Source organism: Octopus bimaculoides, chromosome 1 (assembly GCF_001194135.2).
Source record: "Octopus bimaculoides isolate UCB-OBI-ISO-001 chromosome 1, ASM119413v2, whole genome shotgun sequence".
Classification (NCBI taxonomy): domain Eukaryota; kingdom Metazoa; phylum Mollusca; class Cephalopoda; order Octopoda; family Octopodidae; genus Octopus; species Octopus bimaculoides.
The window spans coordinates 160,522,139-160,544,653 of NC_068981.1; the positions used below are offsets into that span (position 1 = coordinate 160,522,139).

The 22,515-nt window shown below is 33.8% G+C and overlaps 2 protein-coding genes across 6 annotated transcripts in view; one reads left to right on the forward strand and one right to left on the reverse strand.

The window, feature by feature from the left end:
* LOC106884421 (uncharacterized) overlaps window positions 1–2,858 on the reverse strand; it is a 35,268-nt gene extending 32,410 nt beyond the window's left edge. Inside the window, exon 1 of one of the 2 annotated variants that reach the window (XM_014935794.2) lies at window positions 2,715–2,858. The gene's annotated coding sequence lies outside the window, so the exon portion shown is untranslated. Of the gene's footprint in view, window positions 1–112; window positions 268–2,714 lie in introns of those variants that run through there. The other variant, XM_052972289.1, reaches the window with a different exon arrangement.
* The window catches only part of LOC106884418 (activating signal cointegrator 1 complex subunit 3), a 493,492-nt gene that overhangs the window by 410,133 nt on the left and 60,844 nt on the right, over window positions 1–22,515 (forward strand). The window lies entirely within an intron of this gene.

The following is a 22,515-nucleotide window of genomic DNA, read 5'->3' on the forward strand; positions in this document are numbered from 1 at the left end:
ATGCATGTGTATATATGTATGTGAGCATCTATATGTTTGTGTGTGTGTGTGTGTGTGCATACATGTGTGTATACACACGTGTTGGTTACTTTTTTTAAGAATTTAAAATTACCTTAATTCTTTTTTTCTTTCATGAAAAAAACAGTTCTGTCCTTTCTAGCATTGAGGTATCAGTTGGCCTTTTCTCTTAAAATGGGTTTGCTTTTTATCCTTCTTTTTTGACTTATTTAAAATTATAAGAACATAGTAATGTTTTTCATCCAGTACCCTGCTGACAACTATAGAAATACAGTTAATTATAAGTGGAGTGATAGACATAGTAAAATTATAGACTAAATACTTTGAACTATTTAACTGTGTATTTTTACATTCTGTTTTCCTGGGATTGGTAAAATACATACTGCTAACATAGTGAGAATGATTCAACCCTCTTCTACTGAAGCATGGCTTTGTGTTGAATTTGGAAATCATGATTAGAATTATGTATGTGCTTGTGTATTCTTCTTTGACTGCAGCTATGCTGGAGCTCTGCCTTATAAAAAGTGAGTTTTCTGTATGCATGGGACTCGAACCCATACATATGTGTTTATTATATCAAAAGTTGACAGTCTGTTCGAACTTTCACCTTGGGGTGAGCCATGTTTGACTTCCTGACAGCTATGAACTGTGAAACTTCAAATAAATTTATCATCTTTTAAAATGATAAACATATCTATCCACTCTGTCCAGTGTATTGAGTTCTTTATCAGACAATGTATGAACTATGTAAAATAACTTTTTAATATATATATATATATATATATATATATATATATATATATATATATACACACACACACACACACATCTACATACATACTTTCACACACATATAGAAATATATATATATATATGCATACATAAATACATACCTTCATATGCATATATATATATATATATATATATAGATATATATATATATAGATATTTTAATGGGGCAGGCCAGTTTATGGGATTACCCGGCGTTTACTGTCTATAAAGGGTTTAGCTTTATGGCATATCGTTAGATCCCAACAGGTTTTGGTGTCTGATGATATGCCCTAAAACTAAACCCTTTATAGACAGGAAACCCAGAGTAATCCCATAAACCAGTCTTCCCCATTAAAATGTACCCTGCTCTATATCTTAGAGTGTGCTTCTCCAGTTTTGTTTCTATGAACAAAATATATATATATAAATAGATAGATAGATAGATGTGTTTTTTTCTTGTGTATTTTTCCATCTTTTTGGATTAATTACATATATATATGTGTGTGTGTGTGTATATATATTTATATATATATATATATATATATATACACACACACACACATACACACGCATATATATAAACATAATCATTTTGTTATAATAAATTTACTAAGTAATCTCATTTATTCTACAATGGAATTGATTTGTGACATATTAAAGAAATGCCTACTATGCATTTCACACACATGTTCAAACTTATATATATATATATATATATATATATATATATATATATTTGACATTGAACCAATAAGGGGGCATCTAAATGTTTGGTTGAGCATCTAGATATCTCCTGACATAGACTTTTTTGCAGCGAAATCACCTTTAATTCACACTCAGTGATCTTAAATAAAATGAAATTAGGATAAAGGATCATTTGATAATGTATTCTGTTATATACCTGGAAGAAAGAAATCAATGGGATAGTCTTGACTGGAACATATTTGACCATATGTCTGCTTTGAATATTTGCTTCCCTAGGGCTAATATAAATAACCTGATGTGTGTGTGTGAACATTCACACACTCACACACACAGACTTCCATTCATTATATAAATACATGCTCAAATGCATTTTTTTTAAAAACTAAGACAGTAAACCTCTAACTCTCTCCATTGTGAAGTATAAGCTAGAATCAATATATATTTATTGTCATTTCTATCATCTTTTTAAATTTAAAAAAAATTTACTCGCCAAATTGAGAAATTATTACTTTTAATTGGCTTCTTTGTTCTACCATTTTGTTTTATTATTGCCATGAATTAATTCTTAGTGACCTTATTAGCAAAAATACTTATAGAAACTACATTTTCAATAGTTGCTTTCAATTATGCACTACAACAAAAACAATAATAATATTGATGATGATGATGATTTCTAAAAATAAGCAAAATCTATGAGGAAGGGCCATAGTCACTTATATTGCCCCTGTACTTATTTATTTTATTGATCATGAAAAGGCAAGTGTTAAAGTTGAAATTAATAATAATAATAATGATAATATTAATTTTTTGATGCAAAGTGAGAGAATTTGATGTTTTGTTAGCGTCATATTCTTAATTAGATGAGGTACATTCAAACATACATACATACATATAAAGTTACATATTTTAATTGCAACCATGTGTATATTTTATATACACATGTGTATATAAAGATATACATGTGTATGTGTGCATGCGTGTGTGTATATGTATAGATAAATAGATAAAATTCTTAGTAATTAATTATATATACCTACATGTTTACACATAGAACAATTTATATAGTTTCCTTAACTATACTTATTAAGCTAGTCCGTTGAGTATAATTCTGTTGTATCTTATTCCAAAAATAATATATTAAAAAAGGGATTCTAAACTACAAAATCTATGAAGTAAAATATTTTAAAAATTTGATGCAATAACTAAGGAAATATAAATACCTGAATTAGGGTCTTGGTAAGAAAATATGCATACAATTGTGCAGCCAATTTACCGAATATGAAATCAATAAGGAGTCTGCAAAGTTGGGTAAATTGATATTGAAACAAGATGGTTGACAGTTATTGGTTATGTTTTTGCTAAAGACACTACTGCTGATGGTGTTGCTGCTGCTACTGCTGCGGTCATTGAGTGAATATAATAATAATAATCTATGGATTTTTGTTGGAATAGGGAAGCAAACAACAACAACAACAGAAAAAATGTATTATTTGTAAGATGAATTGTTTATCTATTGAAACATTGAATTCCTCATGTTACTTTTTGTTTATCTTCCATAGAAAAAAAAATAGATAAATAAACCCAGTAGGTTGTGAAAGATTTTGAACAATCCTATTATTGTCAAGGTGATGGACTGACTCTACAACAATGACATACTTTGAAGAATAAAAAGGAGTTAAAAATAAAAATAAAAAAGAAAACATTTGTACATCACTGTCACTAAGCCCTTTCCATACCAAATATTTGTGCTGACTCACCAGACCTTCAGTCAGTTTAACTGCAACTTCTGGAACTATCTGTCTATTGTCTTTGTCTGTGGGTTCTTTTCCTTTCACTCATTTCCTGCTCTACTTCCTCTCATTCTCCAAAAATGTAATTTTAAAGGAGAGTGTTATTAGGGATTCTGTGGATCTCTTTCTCTCTTTCTTTTCCCTTCCTGGTATTTTTTGCTATATCTTTCCAGTGACTTTTCATAGTCATTATTGTGCTGCAGCAAGTCAGATACAGTTTATCACTTTTAACCTTCATTCCTAACTTTCAGTCACAATGACTCCATTATGAGAAATTTATTTAAGCTGATTTACCAGCTAATAAATATTGTCATGTTGCCTGTTATATCTAGGAAGGAACATTTGGAAATTATTATTCTGTTTAGAAAGTCTTGTGATTATAAACACTAAACGTTAGACTGATAAAAGGATTATGGATTTTTACACAGTGCTTGTTATTTTGAAAGCTAACTCAGTACATATGCTTTTAACCACATAATTTTTTTTTAACAATAAAATCATTTATTGTAATATATTTTATTGGTTATTTCAAATTTCATTAGTTAGTCACAGATTATCTCTCCATGAAGTTTAAATTGTTATATATTTCTAAGGCTCAATATTATAGTTATATAGTTATAGAATCTTACCTTTAGGATTGATCTATTTAATACTTAGATTTGAGATTGTATCAAGGCCATATAGGATTTTTATATATTTAAATTCAAGACGTTTTTACAATAAAGCAGCAGCCAAAATTCACATACACAAAATAAAGTGGCTAAATATAGGCTATTACTGATAACTTCATGTATATATTTTTTGTGTGTTTTTGGAATTTTTATCTAAACATTTATCTTTCACATTAAAGGCTTTTGTAATAAGATTTTTTTTTTCTACAATACTAACATTTTTTTTTTCTTCCTGCTTACATAAAAATTTGCTTGCTGACATAATGTATTTACATCAGCATAGTATTAGTCAGAAACACAAAAAAAGACAAGTGCCAGTTTGAATTTACTAAACAACTTAACTTTTAATCTCATATATTTTGTTAAAAATTGTCATTGAACAAAAACTTTCACAGTAGATTGCAGCCCATAAAAATATGGAGGCAGATTGTTCATGATGTATATTGCACAACTATGTATCCATTCACCCATCTTTTCTGCCCACAGTCCCTGAGGGATTGTGAAGGTAGAGTCCTCAGGCACCTCCTCTACAAGGTCCTATCAGAAGCAACCTTCATTTAACTTTCCAGCTTGATTTCCAAGTTTGACTGACTGAGACTATGGAAATTATCCAACCATCTTATCCTTGGTCTAACCCGAGGCTGCTTGCTGTTTGGCTCAGTTTGAAGAATTTGTCTTGCAATTCTTTCCTGCAACCTTCTAATTATTTGTCCATAGTACCAGAGCTATGACATCTCGATGTGGAGAGGAAGTAGCTCAACTTGGAGAGACTCCTTGATTTTCAAGCTACACACCCTGTCAATTAACATTACTTCAGAGGTCCTTCAGAGAACACCATTTCAGTCACTTGCATTTGTGACCATACTCTTTTAGCCATTATCCGACAGTCAAGACTATAGGTGAGGGTGGGTATGAAAACAGAATTGAAGAGAGCAAGTTTGGCTTTTTTACCAACCTCTCTCCTACTAAGGATTGAATGCTGGAGCTGGTGCATAACTGTGCTAACACCTGTAATTCTAGCATCCAGTACTAACACCTGTAACTTTAGCATCCAATTCAGCCTTCTGTTTCACATCACTTGTGAGAAAGACCCCAAGGTACTTAATCTTCTCCTTTGTCTCAGTGATGCTCCACTAATATGCAGAGTACACTGGGAAGACCTTCTTGAGAGAACCAGTGTTTCAGTCTTCACCATGCTAATTCTAATCTTTGCCTTGCAGCACCCAGCAATGAACCCACTCAGTGCATGCTGGAGATCACCATCTGATGAGTCAAGTAGCACCATGTTGTCTGAAAATATCAGCCAACTAATCCTAATTCTACAACTATGTAGAACTAGAAATACAGAATTTTCTCCAATAATGTCTTGTAGATTTCAGATTTGTACTTACTTGGCTAATGATTTGATCTAAGACTGTCTGTTGAAACTGAGATTGTCTTATTCATTTGTCTTGATATTGTTTTATAGAATGTCACATTGTTTTTCACTGATTACTTATAACAATAGCAAATCATATTTGTTTGTTTCTGGTTTTGTTCCTTCCTTGAAGAACTTAAGTGCTTTTCTCCTTATGTTCTATGGTCTTGTTGATTAGCCCTAGGTCAGCCCTAATTGAGTGGACATTATAATCAGAGGTTTTATAGCCTTGACCACCTACTTCTGCTTTGGGGAATAATGTATATAGGACTACATTATTCAATGTAACCTTCTTTATTTTTAAGATGGTAGGTTGAGATTTCGCTGCTATTTTTAGTGACCATGTGGAGCTTCCTTCATTATATATGATGTTTTATATTATTATTATTATTATTATTATTATTATTATTATTATTATTATTATTATTATTATTGAAGGTGCATGGCTTAGTGGTTAGGGTGTTGCACTCACAATCTGGCGATTATGATTTCAATTCCTAGACCAGGCGGTGCGTTGTGTTCTTATGCAAAACACTTCGTCTCACATTGCTCTGTAATCACTTCAACACCTGATGTGTGATACACTGCACTTGTTCAGACAACATTAATTTGATGGAGAGAGTGAGCTTAATGTGTGGCATGAACATTTGATCACTATAAACAAATCATTTGTGCAAGTCATTCAGCAAAAGCCGAACACTCATATGTCGTCTTCGGTAGGAGAGTCCATTATTATTAAGGTGGAAAGCAGGCAGAATCTTTAGCACACCAGGCAAAATGCCTAACATCATTTTGCCCATCTTTATTTTGAGTTCAACTCAGCTTTCCATCCTTTTGGGGTTGATGAAATAGGTACCAGTCTAGCATTGGGGGTCAGTGTAATTGACTATTCCCCTTCTTCTTATCATCATCATCATCATCATCATCATCATCATCAGTATTATTAGGACTGTAGATTGTCAGAATCATTAGTGCATCAGACAAAACACTTTACAATATTTCTTCCAGGTCTTTACATTCTGAGTTCAAAAGTACCTGTCGAGCACTAGGTTCAATGAAATTGAATCACCCCTCCCCTTGTGCCAAATTTTGAAGCAGTTATTATTATTATTATCATTAGTCTTATGTCCCCCTTTCATATAGGAGTGCAAGCATAATGGTGCCATTGAAGAGATTGGCATGCAGAGTGTTGTCCAGCTGTGCTTTGAGTACACTTTTAATCAAGGCAAATGTCTTCCACCTTACTTTTGCTCTACATGAGATTTCAGAATTCATGTTTCAGTTTATATTTACTATCTGTATAAATGTAGGCGTACTCCTTTCTTTTCAATTTCATCACTTTCCACCACTGTTCGGCTTATGCTACATTTTTTGGACTGCATGTATTTTGTTTTCCTGTGGTTTATTTTGAGGCCTACTACTGAACTGTGGGTGTCTAGCTATGTCAGCATGGTCTGCAGCTAATCTGTGGTTTCAGTGAAGAACATGATGTCGTCTTTGAATTTGGGATGTGTTCATAGTTTTCTGTTGATGTTGATGCCACATCTGGGACAATAAATTTCCAAGTACTGTCCATGCTTCACAACACAATAGGAAAACAAAACAAACCCATACATGCCATGTACATAATCAAATATATACTGGCTATTGAATGATTGGGCAAATTACTAAAAAAAACTCATTCAACATTTTTACATTGGACAAAACATCTTGAGGCTGTATTCCACAATTGGGTACACCAATACCCCTCTTGACACCAACCCTTGTTTTCAAGTAAGGTACTTTCTCCTTTCTATTAATCTTCACATTCTATTAATGTCATAACCACCATGCTCTGGTGTATCATTAAGAAGGACAACACTTATGGATATGGTGTTTTCTATAACACCAGTTAATTTACAAAGTTTATTGGGTCTATCTTATCATGGCACCACACTAGAGAGGCTGTTTTGTCTTCTTAACTCATACATTATGCCCACTCATTATATGACAAAAATACAAAAATGAAGAATCTCATCAACATACAAGTTTTTTTTTTCTTCTTTTTGAATGGCTTAGTCAGAGGAAGAAAAGTAATGTTCATAACCCTTATTTGCTGAAGAAACTAAAGTGACTAATGTAATTTTACAACTGCAGACATTGAAAGTTGTTAATTGTAAGCATCATGGCTTTCACTGTTATATTGGACATATTATACATAATAATACCATAACTTTTCACTGGCTGATTATGCATATGCAACCAAGAACTATTTCAACATACTTACATAAAACAAGACTTGATACAAAAGATTATCTGATAATACAACTGTCTTATTTATAATTCCTCAATAAACTAGAAGTTTACTTATGTAAATTACATAAATAAGGAAATATAATGCAAAACTTAATTTTTCTGTAGCTCATCTTAGCAACAAAATAACTGGTTCCTGGTTGCCAAAAGAAACTTGATGGTCAGTGATTAAATGCATTTTAAGTGCAGAGATAACCAATGAGAAGCAGACACAACATTGTTCTTATGATTCTTGCATACAATAAAAAGCAATGAACCTTTTAATTCGATGCTTGCTTTGCCTCTAACTCCAAGCATTCATCAAAACTCCCAGTCTCCCCTAATCTCCATGCTCTCAGCCTTATCATCACATGTACATTGTTGCCATATATAAAATGTTCTTTTATTGCTCCAACCCAACAAGGCAACTGGGCTTGAGAACACTCTTTCCATTACCTTGATTACTGCCCTCCACAACTAAGTCCTTTTGCTGCCAAACTCTTCGATTTCTGCTTTCCCTCTCATACAATACATAAATATATAATACATATATTTGTGTGTCTATGTGTATCTATGTACATATGTATATCATCATTCTTATGTCAACGTTTTCCACGCTAGTGTGGGTTGAACAAATTTTCTTGAGAAAGTATTCCACAACAGGATATTCTTCTTGACTCCAACTCTTACTTTTTTGCATGTATGCTACTTCAGTGCACTTGTCTTCACACATCAAAACCATCATACTTCAGACATGTTGCTAAAGTGAGATTTAATTATCACTGTTGCTCAGGCGATGCCAGTGTGAAAACATGCAGAAACATTCATGTGTTTGCATGTGTATGCATATACATGTGTGTGTGTGTGTGTGTTTTGCTTCTATACAGTTTCCATTTACCAAATTTCATTTAGAACTTGAGGTTATGATAAAAAGACTTTTACCCAAGGTGACACACAGTGGGATTGAACCTGAAACCACATAATTGCAAAGCAAGCTTCTTATCCACACTGCCATACTTCTGTGTGTGTGTGTGTGACACACAGGCTTTGCAAGTTGCATCCTAGGCTACTCATTGAGGAGACGTTACTCCACATAAGAGCTGATAGAGAGTAGAGGGTATTCTTTAGTCTTCATCCCATAGGACAACTTTATTGGTGTCAAAAGCATGATAGAACACATCCAGTAGACCCTGTAAAGAAGTTGATTATATGAAAGATATTCAATTATAGAAACTCTACCAAAAATGGAAGATATGCACTCTGCAAGCAATGGTAAAGTTACCCATGTTGATGGACTGTAACTTCAGTAGAGTGGGGCTATTTAGTTATCCTGAATAAGGTAGCTTCTCAAATGCTAGTGGTATGATAAAATTTTCCCAGTTCACATTGTAAGGCATACAGAAAAATGATGTTGGGTAGTATGATTACTATGTATGCAAAATGATGCGAACTGTAACAAGTGGCTAGTCCCATCCATCATATTCTGATATGGAAAAAATGGACTCAAGACTCAAAATGATGGTGGCAGCATCAGTGGTGATGCTGATAATGGTAATGTTCACACATACCTTTTTCTTTGAAGAAACTTACATGACTAATCTGAGAAAGAATATATTGCTTTAAAAAAGTTTTTAAATTTTCAAAGATTTTAAACTAGCACCGTATCTTATAATGAATTAAACATTTCATATATATATACATATATATGTATATATAGGTGCAGGCATGATTGTGTAGTAAGAAATTTGCTTACCAACCATATAGTTCCAGGTTCAGTCCTACTCCAAGGCACCTTGGGCAAGTGTCTTCTACTATAGCACCAGGTCGACCAAAACCTTGTGAGTGGCTTTGATAAATGGAAACTGAAAGAAGGCCATTATATATATTTCTATGTGTCTTTATGTCTGTATCTGTCACCTACCACTGCTTAACAACCAGTGTCAGTGTGCTTACATCCCCATAACTTAGCAGTACGGCAAAGAAGACTGATAGAATAAGTACCAGGATTTTTAAAAATTAAGTACCAAGGTCATTTCGTTCAGCTAAAATTCTTCAAGGCATTGCCCCAGCATGGTCACAGTCTAATGACTGAAGCAGAAGATAAAAGAAGATATATATGGTATCTGGAGATAAAAAGAATGGAACAGTTGAATGATTGTGTAGATTGAAGCAGCGCAAAAGATGATTGAATAATCTGATCAATACTTTCTGTATTACATGTAGCACATCTCTGAAATGCAGACAAGCAATTGTGAGATGTTAATGAGAAGACAAGTTGTAATGCAATTCTAGCTTCTAGTGATCAGAAATTGTTTGGGATTTTTCATTATTAACCATAACTACATTTTCAGAGTGCTATTATTACATAATATATTGGCGAGCTTTATTGATGATAGACAGACAGTCTAATAATATGAATATGTTTAGGTTAAAAGTTGAAGATGTTTTGCAATTAAATAGTAGATTAGAGTAAGATTAGAAGAATGATTGCATCACCATAGCAACGAGTATGATTGGAAGTAATATACAAGAGATCATTTGTTTAATGGGTATGGAAAGGGTCAAGGAGTTGACATATCCTTGGGAAACATCAGTCTTGTTGTGATGGGGTTGGTGAAAGTGGTTACTTAATACATATGCTGACATGAAATTCACAATTTCTACTTTTAAAGAAATCCTAGGTGTAGGTGTGGCTGTGTGGTAAGAAGCTTGCTTCCTAACCACATGGTTTCAGGTTCGGTCTAACTGCATGTCACCTTGGACAAGTGTCTTCTCTAATCTCGGGCCAAGCAAAGCCTTGTGAGTGGATTTGGTAGATGGAAACTGAAAGAAGCCTATCATATATATATATATATATATATATATATATATACATATATATGAGTCTGCTGAAATGAATTGACAGGTTCGCATATAAAATCTCAAGATACATTTTTTCTCTCTCTCTCTTTGATGAAATTATGCTCGTGTAACATAAATGCAAATTTAATGTTCAAATTTGTAATTGAATTATTGAGTATTAATTGAAACGGCTGTAAGAAGCGAAGGTGACCAATTTGTTAATTTTCTTTTCTTCTTTTAACTGGATATAAGCTATATGCTTAACATATACTTATTGTTTTAAGGGAATTTCATTCCCCAACAATACTAGGTATTGAACCAGTATTTCTTTGGATGCAACTATCCCTTCACAAGGTTAACATATCCTCTAATTGTGTGTGTGTGTTTATGTATATGTTTGACCCCCACCACTACTTGACAACCAGTGCTGGTGTGTTTACATTCCTGTAACTTAGTAGTTCTGCAAAAGAAGCGATAGAATAAGTACCAGGCTTTAAAAAAATAAGTACTGGAGTCAATTCATTGAACTGAAAATTCTTCAAGATGGTGCCCCAGCATGGCTGGAGTCTAATAACTGAAGCAATTAAGAAATAAAAGATATAGTATATTGGCACCTGTGGTGTCTAGGCATTTATGTGACGATATCTTACTTTATGTCTATATCTCTATAGAGGAACATTAAAATTTCTGTTGTCCATAGCCATAGCTCTTTGAAACTCCTTTCAATGGTGCTAGGAGAGGTTGTTGTTTAGTCTCAGATCTGACTTGATTGAGCAAACCTATGCATTCCAATCATGACAATCACACTTTTTTTCCATACTGTGTGCATCCAGAATCATGTTATCCAATGTATATTTCTCCTTTTTAAGATGGATTTTAAGATTTGGCTTCTACTTTTAGCAGGTTGAAACCGTATAGGAGCTCCCTTATTTTTGACACAAGGCCAGCACTTTTGGAAGACAGAGTAAGTCCATTACATCGACCCCAGTGCTCAACTGATACTTATTTTATCAACCCTGCAAGAATGAAAGGCAAAGTCAACTGACGTAATTTGAACTCAGAACATTAAGACACATGAAATACCACTAAGCATTTTGCCCAGTGTGGTAACAATTCTGTCAGCTTGTAGCCTCCTCCTTGTCTTATATTGATATTACTCAGCTACAGTAAGATATTTGAGGTGAAAAAGCCAGTGGTTAGTTTTAATTATTCCCAACATATTCAATGTGCATTTATGATATAAAACTAATTAGATGTTTTCAAGAATTAACATTTTTGTGGATTAGACACACTAATGTGTGCTTTCCTATTCTGGTGCAGATACCTTTGGAGAGGAGGAAATTATACATAGTTTTGTGTATAATGAGACCCTACTTAGGAAAATAATATTTTAAGGGTGATGCTTGATATATCAGTGAGAAGACCTGTCTCTTAGTTTTGTACTGAGAGGCCAGAGGAGATGTTGCACTTGGCAACTGTAAAAAAAGAAGTGATAGGCTGGGAGAGTTTATCAAAGGAATGTATTAATAGTAGTGGTGGTGGTGGCTGTGATGGTACTAGTGATGGTGGTGGTGGCTGTTATGGAAGTGGTGGTGGTGGTGGTGGCTGTTATGGAAGTGGTGGTGGTGGTGGTAAAATGGGTTTGTTTTGTTTATGTAGCAAATAATTAAAGGCAGAACAGAAGACAAATATGTTGGTTTTTTTCATTGGGTAGTGGAAAAAGGTTGTTTCATACACGTCTGTATTTCATATTTTAGTCGATGTTTAACCTTGTTTTTAGATGTTTTTGTGGGGGTGTTATGTTGGAGATCACTAACATTTCACTTTCTGCTAATTTACTGGCCATTTCTTTGAAGAGTTTGATTCCATGTAGTTGAGGTTATTCATTCACTCCATCCCTTCCTGTACTGTCAGAGTTGGTTTACTTCAGTTGTAACAGATTATAACAGAATTAGTCATTCCATTATACTAAGAAACCAATTATCAAAATTTTAAATTCAGAATCCTTTTTTTTTAGTTCTCTCTCTCTCTCTTTCTCTCTCTCTCTCTCTCTCTCTCTCTCTCTCTCTCTCTCTCTCTCTCTCTCTCTCTCTCTCTCTCTCTCTTTCTCCCCTCTCTCTCTCTCTCCCCCCTCTCTCTCTCTCTCCCCCTCTCTCTCTCTCTCTCTCCTTCTGGTTTTTGACTTTCTTGAAGAAATGTTAATTGTCATAAAAATATTGGATAACTACATGTACATAAATGTCATAGTCATAAATATTTTGTCCTGTAAAATTAAGCTCCATAATTAGATGGAGGATATTTTTCAGCAATTTGGAATACAGATAAAAACTGACTAGTTTCACAATTGTTATGACTCATCAGGACTTCCCACTCCATCCCAAATGCAGAGCTATGTATTAAAATGCAAACAAGACTGTGCTGGTCACAGCTTAATTATTTAATGTTACAAGGTTAATAGTCTAACATTAATTCCTGGATTGGGCAGCATACAAGGGAGTGCTGAAAAGTTCCTGACTTTAAGGGTATTATGAAAAGCCTGGTTGGAGGCCCAACCTTCCCAGTTCTTTTTTCTGGGCTTAGAAAAACTGAAGTACCACTGCAATAAGTGTGTAAATCTGAGAGGGGAATATGTTGAATAAAATCATAATTAACTGATCTTCCTGTATTTTCTTTTACTCAAAGCCAGGAACTTTTCAGCACTCCTTCGTATAGTGTCCTCAAGCAAGGCTATTTTTCTCTTCTTATGCTGCTCCAGTCTACTCACCTGAAATTAGTTCTGGTGTAGCCTTCTCTCCCTCCAGCTATTAGATCCTGGATACTACACTGGGGAAGTGTGGGAGAACCAAGAGGGTCTGTACCTGCTTGCAAGCACTTAAAAACAATTAGGGCATGGTACATGCTACCAAGTCATTCTCAGTTCTGAGTGATGACCATAGATTAAACCAATACAGAAGAGGTTTTGAATAAATATTTATTTATGAGGTGCCATATCTATGTATTTAATGTTACTGTGAAATTAAGTCCAATGGTTACACTAAAGGGAATACTTTTTCAGCTACTTGGAATGAGGACCAAACCAACTGGTTTCACCATCATTTTGGCTCATCAGTATTTGCTTACTCTCAAGGTGCTAAGTAACTAAAGGTTACTTATTAAATGTAAATAAAGGTTATCAGACACAACTAAGTTATATAAAATTGCAAAGTTTTGATTTTTTTCTGTAATTTCTTTATTATTTTTATTTCTTTTTATTTCAATTTACAACCAGCTGATTTCAGGTTTGATCTTGTGGCAGAACACATTAGGCAAGTGTATTCTATCAAAGTCTTGTAATTGAAATTTGGCAGAGAAAAATTTGTGCAGAAGCCAATGGATGAACTAAGCACAGATAGCTTAATGGATCAGGTACCAAACATCTAGATGAGAAGCCAACAGTTTATCTTGTCCATGGCATCTGCTATGTTTATGACACTTAAATCAAAATGGTCCGGTTCACCTGGCTATAAATAGGTAACAAGTTTAGTTATTTCCATGGCAGAGGAAGATGATGGCAGATCGTCTTAGTAATGTGGTAGGAAATACTTTGGGGTATGGATATTCCATGAGGCCGTCAAAAGTCAAAATATCAGTTGACTGTTCCACCTCACTATATTCTTTCAAAGGTTAGGGAAGTAAAGTAGGGAACTGCTTTGAAACCAAGACAACAATATTCTTTTGATTCTGAGTTTTAGCAATTTAATTTCCCTTAGACTACTAATGTTCTCACCTCTCTTCTCCTCAAGGAAAAATATGCCTTTCACAATTTCTCTCCAGAAATGGATACTAGTTAATCAGGGTTTGATTGATAGCTTTGATCATGGAAAGATAAGCAACTGACAGGGTTGGGATAAAACAGATATTTATTGCAAAATCTTTTATAATCATAAATCAGCATATTAAGTTTGCTTCTCAACCACATAGTTCCAGGTTCAGTCCCACTGCATGGCACTTTGTGCTAGTGTCTTTTTTATCGCCTCAGGCCTTTTGAATGAATTTGGTTGATGGAAACTGAAAGATGTCCGTTGTATACATATATATGTGGGGTGGTAGTCTGTGTTTGTCCCCTACCACCACTTGACAATGGTGTTGGTGTGATTATGTCCCCAACAGTTTGGTAAAAGAGACCAGTAGAATAAGAACCAGGCTTAAAAGAACTAAGTACTGGGGTTGATACATTCAACTAAAATCCTCAAGGCAGTGCCCCAGCATGGGCACAGTCTAATGACTGAAACACATAAGATATTAAAGACAGAATTAGAAGAATGCTTTTTTTTTTTTCTTAACCTTAAATACATTATCTATACTGAATATCTTTAAACAAGATGCATCATGGAAAATTGGCTGCTTGGTTTGTTGGCTGGTTGGTGGGGGTGCCCCCATTTTCCTACATATTTCTGTTTCCATTTTTTACCATGTTTTTATTTTATGTCTCCTGATTACCACTTTTGTATATATGTAATTACACAAACAATTTAGTTGTGTGGCACTAACTTTTTTTTTTATGTTAAACATACACATAGTTTTGTACTTGTAATGGTTTCCAATTTGGAAAGTAATCATTTCCTGATATATTAAGTAAATAAGCAATCATGTAATTTGATATCAGTTATTATGCAAAACAAAACCCCTCAGCTACAAAATACAGTCATTAGTCTCCGTGTGAAGAGATTGTGTGTGTGTGTGTGTGTGCGTGTGTTGTGTTTTATTTATTTATTTTGGCTAATAATATCTGGGTTATTTGTTACATTTTGATGAAAATGATCTTTTTTTTTTTTTTAAACTCAGTACTAATTGCAGATGCTATTAAAATATTATTTTGCAGATTCCCAATTTCTCCTTCCTACCATGCATTTTACTTTGCAACTATTTTGTTTCCTATCATATTATTAGCTTGATAGTTTTTGTATTGTTGAAATTTCATTTGTTTAGTTATGTGTATATATATTTGGTTGTCAAATCGTTTTGCTTCTTACTTTCCCTTGGGAATTCTCGGCTAATTTAATATGTGCTTAATAAGTAAATATATTAAGTGCTATCATTGTCAAATGTTTATTATAATCTAAAGTAGGTGCTACTTTATCTTGTGCATGCATGGAATGAGAATGCTATTTTGTCAAAATAAATATTTCCCATACATTATCTTAATTACTTTTAGGAGTCACTGGTTGCCAATACAAATTAATCTTCAGTGAGAATATATTAGTTGAATGTTTCTACACATACAGGCATTTTATTTACCAATGCAATGCCTGTTCTTTAGTCTTCATCTAATTCCTACAGATATTTCAGTAAAAGCTATTCTTAAATCTCTATTAATGAAACCCATTCCAGGAAAATTAGGATTTAAAAAATGCCAAGTTGCTACCTTCTTATGTATGAAAATAAAGTTATTGTGTTTGAGATTTGGTTTAGTTGTTGAGGGTGTATTGTTTTTGTAAGAAGTATTTTGACAGATATTTTTAGCTGTTTATTAATTTATATAAAATAAAGAGACAGTGAAATCCTTTTTAATGAGTTCTTCGGCAGAATGAAACATTTATTATCATTCCAAAGACTATATTTTCAGTTTAATTTATGCTACATTCCAAGGAATGTAAAGACATTACAAAAGATTTAATAGAAAAGAAAGTCATGTTAAATCATTCTGTTAGAAAGCTACTAAACTAGTTACTCATTCTGTGGATGTCTTTTCACCCACTGGGGTGCTTTCAGATTCATACAGAGCAAGTAGGGCAAGATAACCTGGCAGATCCCATCCTTTTGCAGGCTGTACTGAAGAAACGATGTGAAGTCAGTATTTAAAGCCAATAAAATACGTTCTCCTTTATAGCTTACCCTCTCAACTTATGGAGATGAACTGCACCTTCTTAATGTACCAATTTACATCTAGGTGTACTAGGCTTTGAAAGTTTAAGTATTTTACCTTGGGATATAAGTATGAACCCTTTGACTGATCAGCCAACTCCTAAACACACCAACATCGGTTGTCAGGAGATGGTGGGGGGGACAAACATACACACACACACGCGCACATATATATGATGGGCTTCTTTCGGTTTCCATCTACTAAATCCACTCACAAGGCTTTGGTTGTCCCAAGACTATAGTAGAAGACACTTGCCCAAGATGCCGCGCAGTGGGACTGGACCCAGAACCATGTGGTTGGGAAACAAGCTTCTTACCACACAACCACACCTGCACCTGGTTTTTATACTTTTCTTTTTTAAAGATGAGATGTATTTCAATGTGTTTATTCAGTGATTAATGAGCAATGTAATAATATTAAATTACTACTAAGCTAATCAGCATATTCTCTTATGTCCAAAGGCTTTGTTAGGGATTTTGAAACACCTGAACTGAATCAGTAGCTTCATTCCCTTTTGGATTTACTATTCAGTTCAGTCCAGGTCAACCCTTAGGGAGCAGACTTATAATCTAAAGCAGTAGTTCTTAACTTTTTTTTTTTTTTGCAGTGCCCCCACTTTTAAGTAGTTGTTATGCCTAGCACCAACCTAAGTGGCAAGTGAGGTATCATGACTAAACTAACTTAACATAGATGATAATATATAAATTTTACTCAAAAAATGGATTGTATAAGCTTTTAACAGTGAGATAATAAAAAAATAGATAAAAAGTTGTAAATTTACTTTATACATTGCAAGTTAATGCTTTCCCTGTGCCTGATGAGATCTCATTTTATTTTCTAACCATTACTAGTTTTATCATATGTAATGTAATTGCTACTATAGGTAAAATTTAGTATGTTAATTATGTTAGTCCACTGCTCCCCTCACCATCCCCTAAAGCCTAACAAGCCCTTCAACATGCCCAGCACCCCCTTGGAGAAAGTTCCGCCCACACTGAGAACCTCTGGTCTAAAGCATTCTGACCATGTCCGTCCTGTCCTTCTATGAATATTCTGGACTATATTCTCTAATGTATCTTTTTCTTTCTCTTAGAAAGTGGAATACGATTTGAGGGAGATTTATTTGCTATTTCTAGCAGGTCAAGCAACCATGTAGACACTCTTTTATTGGCTCACTTTGACGCATGTTGTAGTTGATAGCAGTATGTTTAGTTGAGTGAAAGCATAGGAGTAAGCAATAGTCTATGATACAAGTAATACAGTACCACTATCCTGTATAAATGTATCCTTCCTATTATAACACAGCAGGATGTAGTCTGAGGGAGTTTTGGTGTATTTCTAGCAGGTTGAGCAACCATGTAGCACAGCAGTTCCTAACCTTTAACATAGCAAATTATTAATCTCCCACCACCCTATGAGAAAAATTTAGCTTTATTGTATTATAGGTACTGAAAATGCTATATTTGGTTGATCAGTGACTTTCACTGATAAATCTCTGGAACATAAATATTATCAAAATAGATTCAATATTTAGAGCGAGCTCTTGATGTAGACTATGAAAAACTTCAATATATATTTATTTATAGTCAAAAAAAAAATAAGGAGTCACTTATCAAAAATGATGGCAGGGAAAAATTATATATCGAAGTGAAAACTCAAAACTCTTGATCTAACTTATCCATACATCCCTCTCTATTTATGATTTATAGTTAAAGAAAGAAAACATTCATGTTTCATTCATTCATTTTATTTGAAAATCTATTGTGGCCTATAGCATTTTCATTAAATCAATATAACCTTTTTTTTTCTAAGTTCTATAACCTTGTTTAGAGTAAAGCTTTCATAATTCAATAATTAGGATCTTTACTGAACTGAATAAATTTAAACTATGTTGCTTTCACTGTGTGATGAGTTTCTTCATCTGCAAATTTTTTTTAAAATTATGCTGTTTATTATTATTATTATCATCATCATCACTATAATCATCATCATCATCATCACTATAATCATCATCATCATCATCTGTAAGGGAAAAAATAACGGAAAGGAACACCTGCTATTTTAGAAACTGAACATAAACATGATGACAGATGTAAAATGTAAATCTCTTTACTTCAACTACTGAAGTGAACTGACAGTAACAATTCAGTTTGTATTCTTAAACAAACATCACTATAATTGAATATTGAAGCAATTCAAAAGCCTTTTCTATCAGTTACCTCGACCTTTTTAGGGAAGTATTTCTCTTCTTTTTTTTTTAATTCACACCAAACTGATATAATGACATAATATGACTTGCACATAGAAATTTTAATTAGTTTGGTTGCTTTGGAATTTTATTGTTTATCGTAAATCAATACTCTTAGATTTAGTTTACTTTGTTCCTGTCATGATAGATATTTATATTTTGATAATTATTTTCTTTATTCATGTATGGTATTTTATCCATAATCATGATAGCCAAACAATAGATTCTCACTGTCTTTTATAGTATTTGGGAAATTGCAATTAACATTAGCAAATAACTATTGTCAAAGTTCTCGGTTTCTTGTTATACCTGTTATTCTTTGTCACTTTCTGTTTGACTCCACTATTCTGAAGAAAATCAACTTAAATCTATTAAAAAATATGCTAATTAACTTACAAATTGGTATCCATAATTTTATAATCATCATGCTATATTTAGGGTTAAGAGATTTTTGACAGGGTTTGATAAACTTTATTTGCAATATTTTACAAAACATAAGGCTTTTGCTGTGCAACTCCAGTTATGCTTTGATCAAACACTTAGGCCCATCGATTGCCAGCTGAGTGACTGTGCAAAAGCCACAGATTTGTAGTTCCGGATCTATCATACCTCTGCTTAGCTACCAATCACAATGCACACTCAAATATACAGTGATAAATTGTACAGGATGCAGTATGTCAGTGCAAGGATGTTAAATTCTCTGTTTCTCTGCACTGTCCAATCTATTTCAATACACAATGCTTATTATCAGTGTTCAAAACTTTCCTGGAACAACTAGATATATTTTAAGTATTCAGTATCCTTGATATGCAAATAAACTGGCTAGATCTTGTGTTACAAAATATATTCATTGTTTTTCTAAGATTTCATGAAGATCATAAATTCAAAATTTATACTGGAAAGTCTATTCTTATTTTTAAGGAATATTTAAATACTTTTCTATTGTTAATTTATATCTGGATTTTTGTATGGTTATAGTGAGTCGATTTTTTTTTTTTTAAATCTTTCACTGAATTTTTTTTATATATGATGGCATTCCTCTTTAACTTTAAAATACTGCATTTTTAAAAATGCAACACATATTTAACATAAAAGTGTTTTGTCTTGAATGCATTTTATTTACATTAAATTTACATGGCTTAGCAGCTACACCTTTAATTTTCTTTTTATATGAATCTTTAAAATGTTAAATATCTGGCAGCTACTTGTGCATGGTACTTAGCGGATGTTTGATGAATTTCAATGATACTTAAAAATGTGGCATTTATCAGAATGAATAAGTCTCATTATTTTTTTTAATGAAAACCAGATGTCTCTAGTTGCTATGTTTATAACTGAGATTTAGATAAGTTTTTCACTGATAGAAGTAAATTTTCTGATAAGTATCTCAACAGTTTTCTTAACATTACATTTCCCTCTACTATCATTTCACTAATTATCTTATGATATATGTGTGTGTGTGTGTGTGTGTGTGTGTGATATCCAACTTGATTTTCATATTTGATCAAATGGTTTTTATAAATTTTCATTCCGGAATGTATTTTTAATTAAAAAAATAGCTTCAACAACCAGGTGTCAGTAATTTTTGATGTTTTGATTTCCTGCCCCTCTCTCTCTCCATCTCTCTCTCTCTCTCTCTCTCTCTCTCTCTCTCTCCCTCCTCTTCCTCTTTCTCCCTCCCCTCTTCCTCTCTCTATTCCTCTTTCACACACACACACACACACACACACACACACACAAATCTAGTTTATTTTTTAAACCTAGTGAGCTCTTGCTTTATATATTTTCATTTTATTTAGTTATGTTATCAGGAAATGTATGTATACATTGCATGTGTTATAAGACAACACTACACTAAGTTATATAAAGAAATAAAATGATAAAGGATAATCAAGTTGAGAAAAACTATGTGATTTGGATCGTTTTGATAATACTTCTTTAAATTTATTAACATTTTGTTGTTTGCATAACTCTTTAAACCTTGACTCTGAGATATCTTCCAAAATCTAAAAGTGTGAAATGTCTTAGAACTTAAAAGGTTAAAGCATGACTGATTCATGAATATCTAATAAAAATCTATATTGTTGTCAGTGGTATTCATTCCACATGTTTTGAACCTCTACTTGGTCATTGAGTTGCTAAAACTAGCAGCCAAATTCCCTCAATTATACCCTACAGTCTAAAAAACAAAGGCCACATGGAACAATGTTGTCCTAGATACAAAATAAGAATGGGAGGATAGTCAAAGCCAGAATATTTTTGATTATATGTTTGCTCAACAATAATGTTAGCTCATTACTAAAGAATTATTTGCAAATATAAATGTTCTTTAGAGTAATACACATTACACTAGATTACAGACTGTGAGTGTACTAGATATTGACTCTCTTATATAGCTGATTGTATCACTAGAAGTAGTGGTAGCTTCTGTTACCTGGATGACATATTTATCAGGTGAAGTGAGTATTCAAAAAGTATAATAATCAATGTAAGAATGAGTTGATAGCATTCAGGGAGCTATTACCTCTACTGGCAACAAAAATCTTCTCCTTCAGACTGAAGGGCAGATTATATGATGCTTGTTTTAGAAGATGGTGGTGAGATGTAGGCCTTAAGTGCAGAAGACCTACAAAAGCTTGAAAGAAGCGAAGCAAGATGGATGTGTATTGTTGGTGTGCAGTTAACTCTCCGTCTCCTCTGAACTACACCTTAGGTCTCCCATACCTTCTTTAACACCTCTCATTTCTGCTGTCATTCTCAACATCCTCTCATGTCCACCATGGATGCCCCCTCTCCCATTTGTCACTATAGCTACCCTTATGTACCTCTGATCTCCATCTCTGTCACTGTACATCAATCATCCTTGCCCACTCATGTCCTGTGCCTCATCTCCCTACTTTCTGATCTATCTAAAGGTTTATGAGACAGATACTCTCTTCTCTTCCTTTGCTGTCACTTATCACCCCATCCTTCCTAAGCCATTTCTATTCTCATATCATCTCCCCTCCATACTGATATTTACCAACAATGATCCCTCCACCCTTGTTCATCACTTAGTACATTCAATCTTACCCCCTCTCTAACCATCTGTCACCCTCCTCTTATGAAATTACTCACATTCTTGTACTTGAGAGTATTCTCTGGCATCCCATCACCACCATCTTATTTCCTTTTCATCCATTCCCACCTAACCTTATATAATGCAAGGTAGCCTTGTATCTTCTCCATAGTAAGACACCTGTATTTCTCCCTCTATCGTACTTTAGTCTCTCAACACCTGGCATAAAGCCATCTCTCCTTTCTCCTTTCTCAAATACACTCCCACTCAGTCAAAGGGGCTTTTATCTTTTCTTATCTTATAAGTTACTTGGCAACTTTAAAAGTGCCAGTGTCATGAAAAAAAGCATCCTGTATATACTGTAAAGTTGTTGGCATCAGGAAGAGCATCCAGCCATAGAAGCCAAACTAAAGGTGACTTTGGAATTCAGTGCAGTCCTTCTGTTTTTACGGTCCTGTCGAATCATCCAATCTCTGCTAGCATGGAAAACAGATGTTTGATGATGGTGGTGGTGGTGGCGGTGGCGGTGGTGGTGGTGTGTGTGTGTTTGCATAGTTCCTTTCTTTGGACTGTATGCCTTAGGTTTCCAAGAGCACTTTGTAAAGTGGTTGGTAATAGGAAGGGCGTCCAACAATGTAGACCAAGGTAGAATGAATTAATTGTACAAACACTACAAGCAATAACTGCCAATAAGAAATGACACCAACTGTGACATCTTGTCCAAGCCTTGCTACCATGAAAAGCTGATGTAAAATGATGATGATTATGATGATTGCTCTCTCTCTCTCTCTCTCTCTCTCTCTCTCTCTCTCTCTCTCTC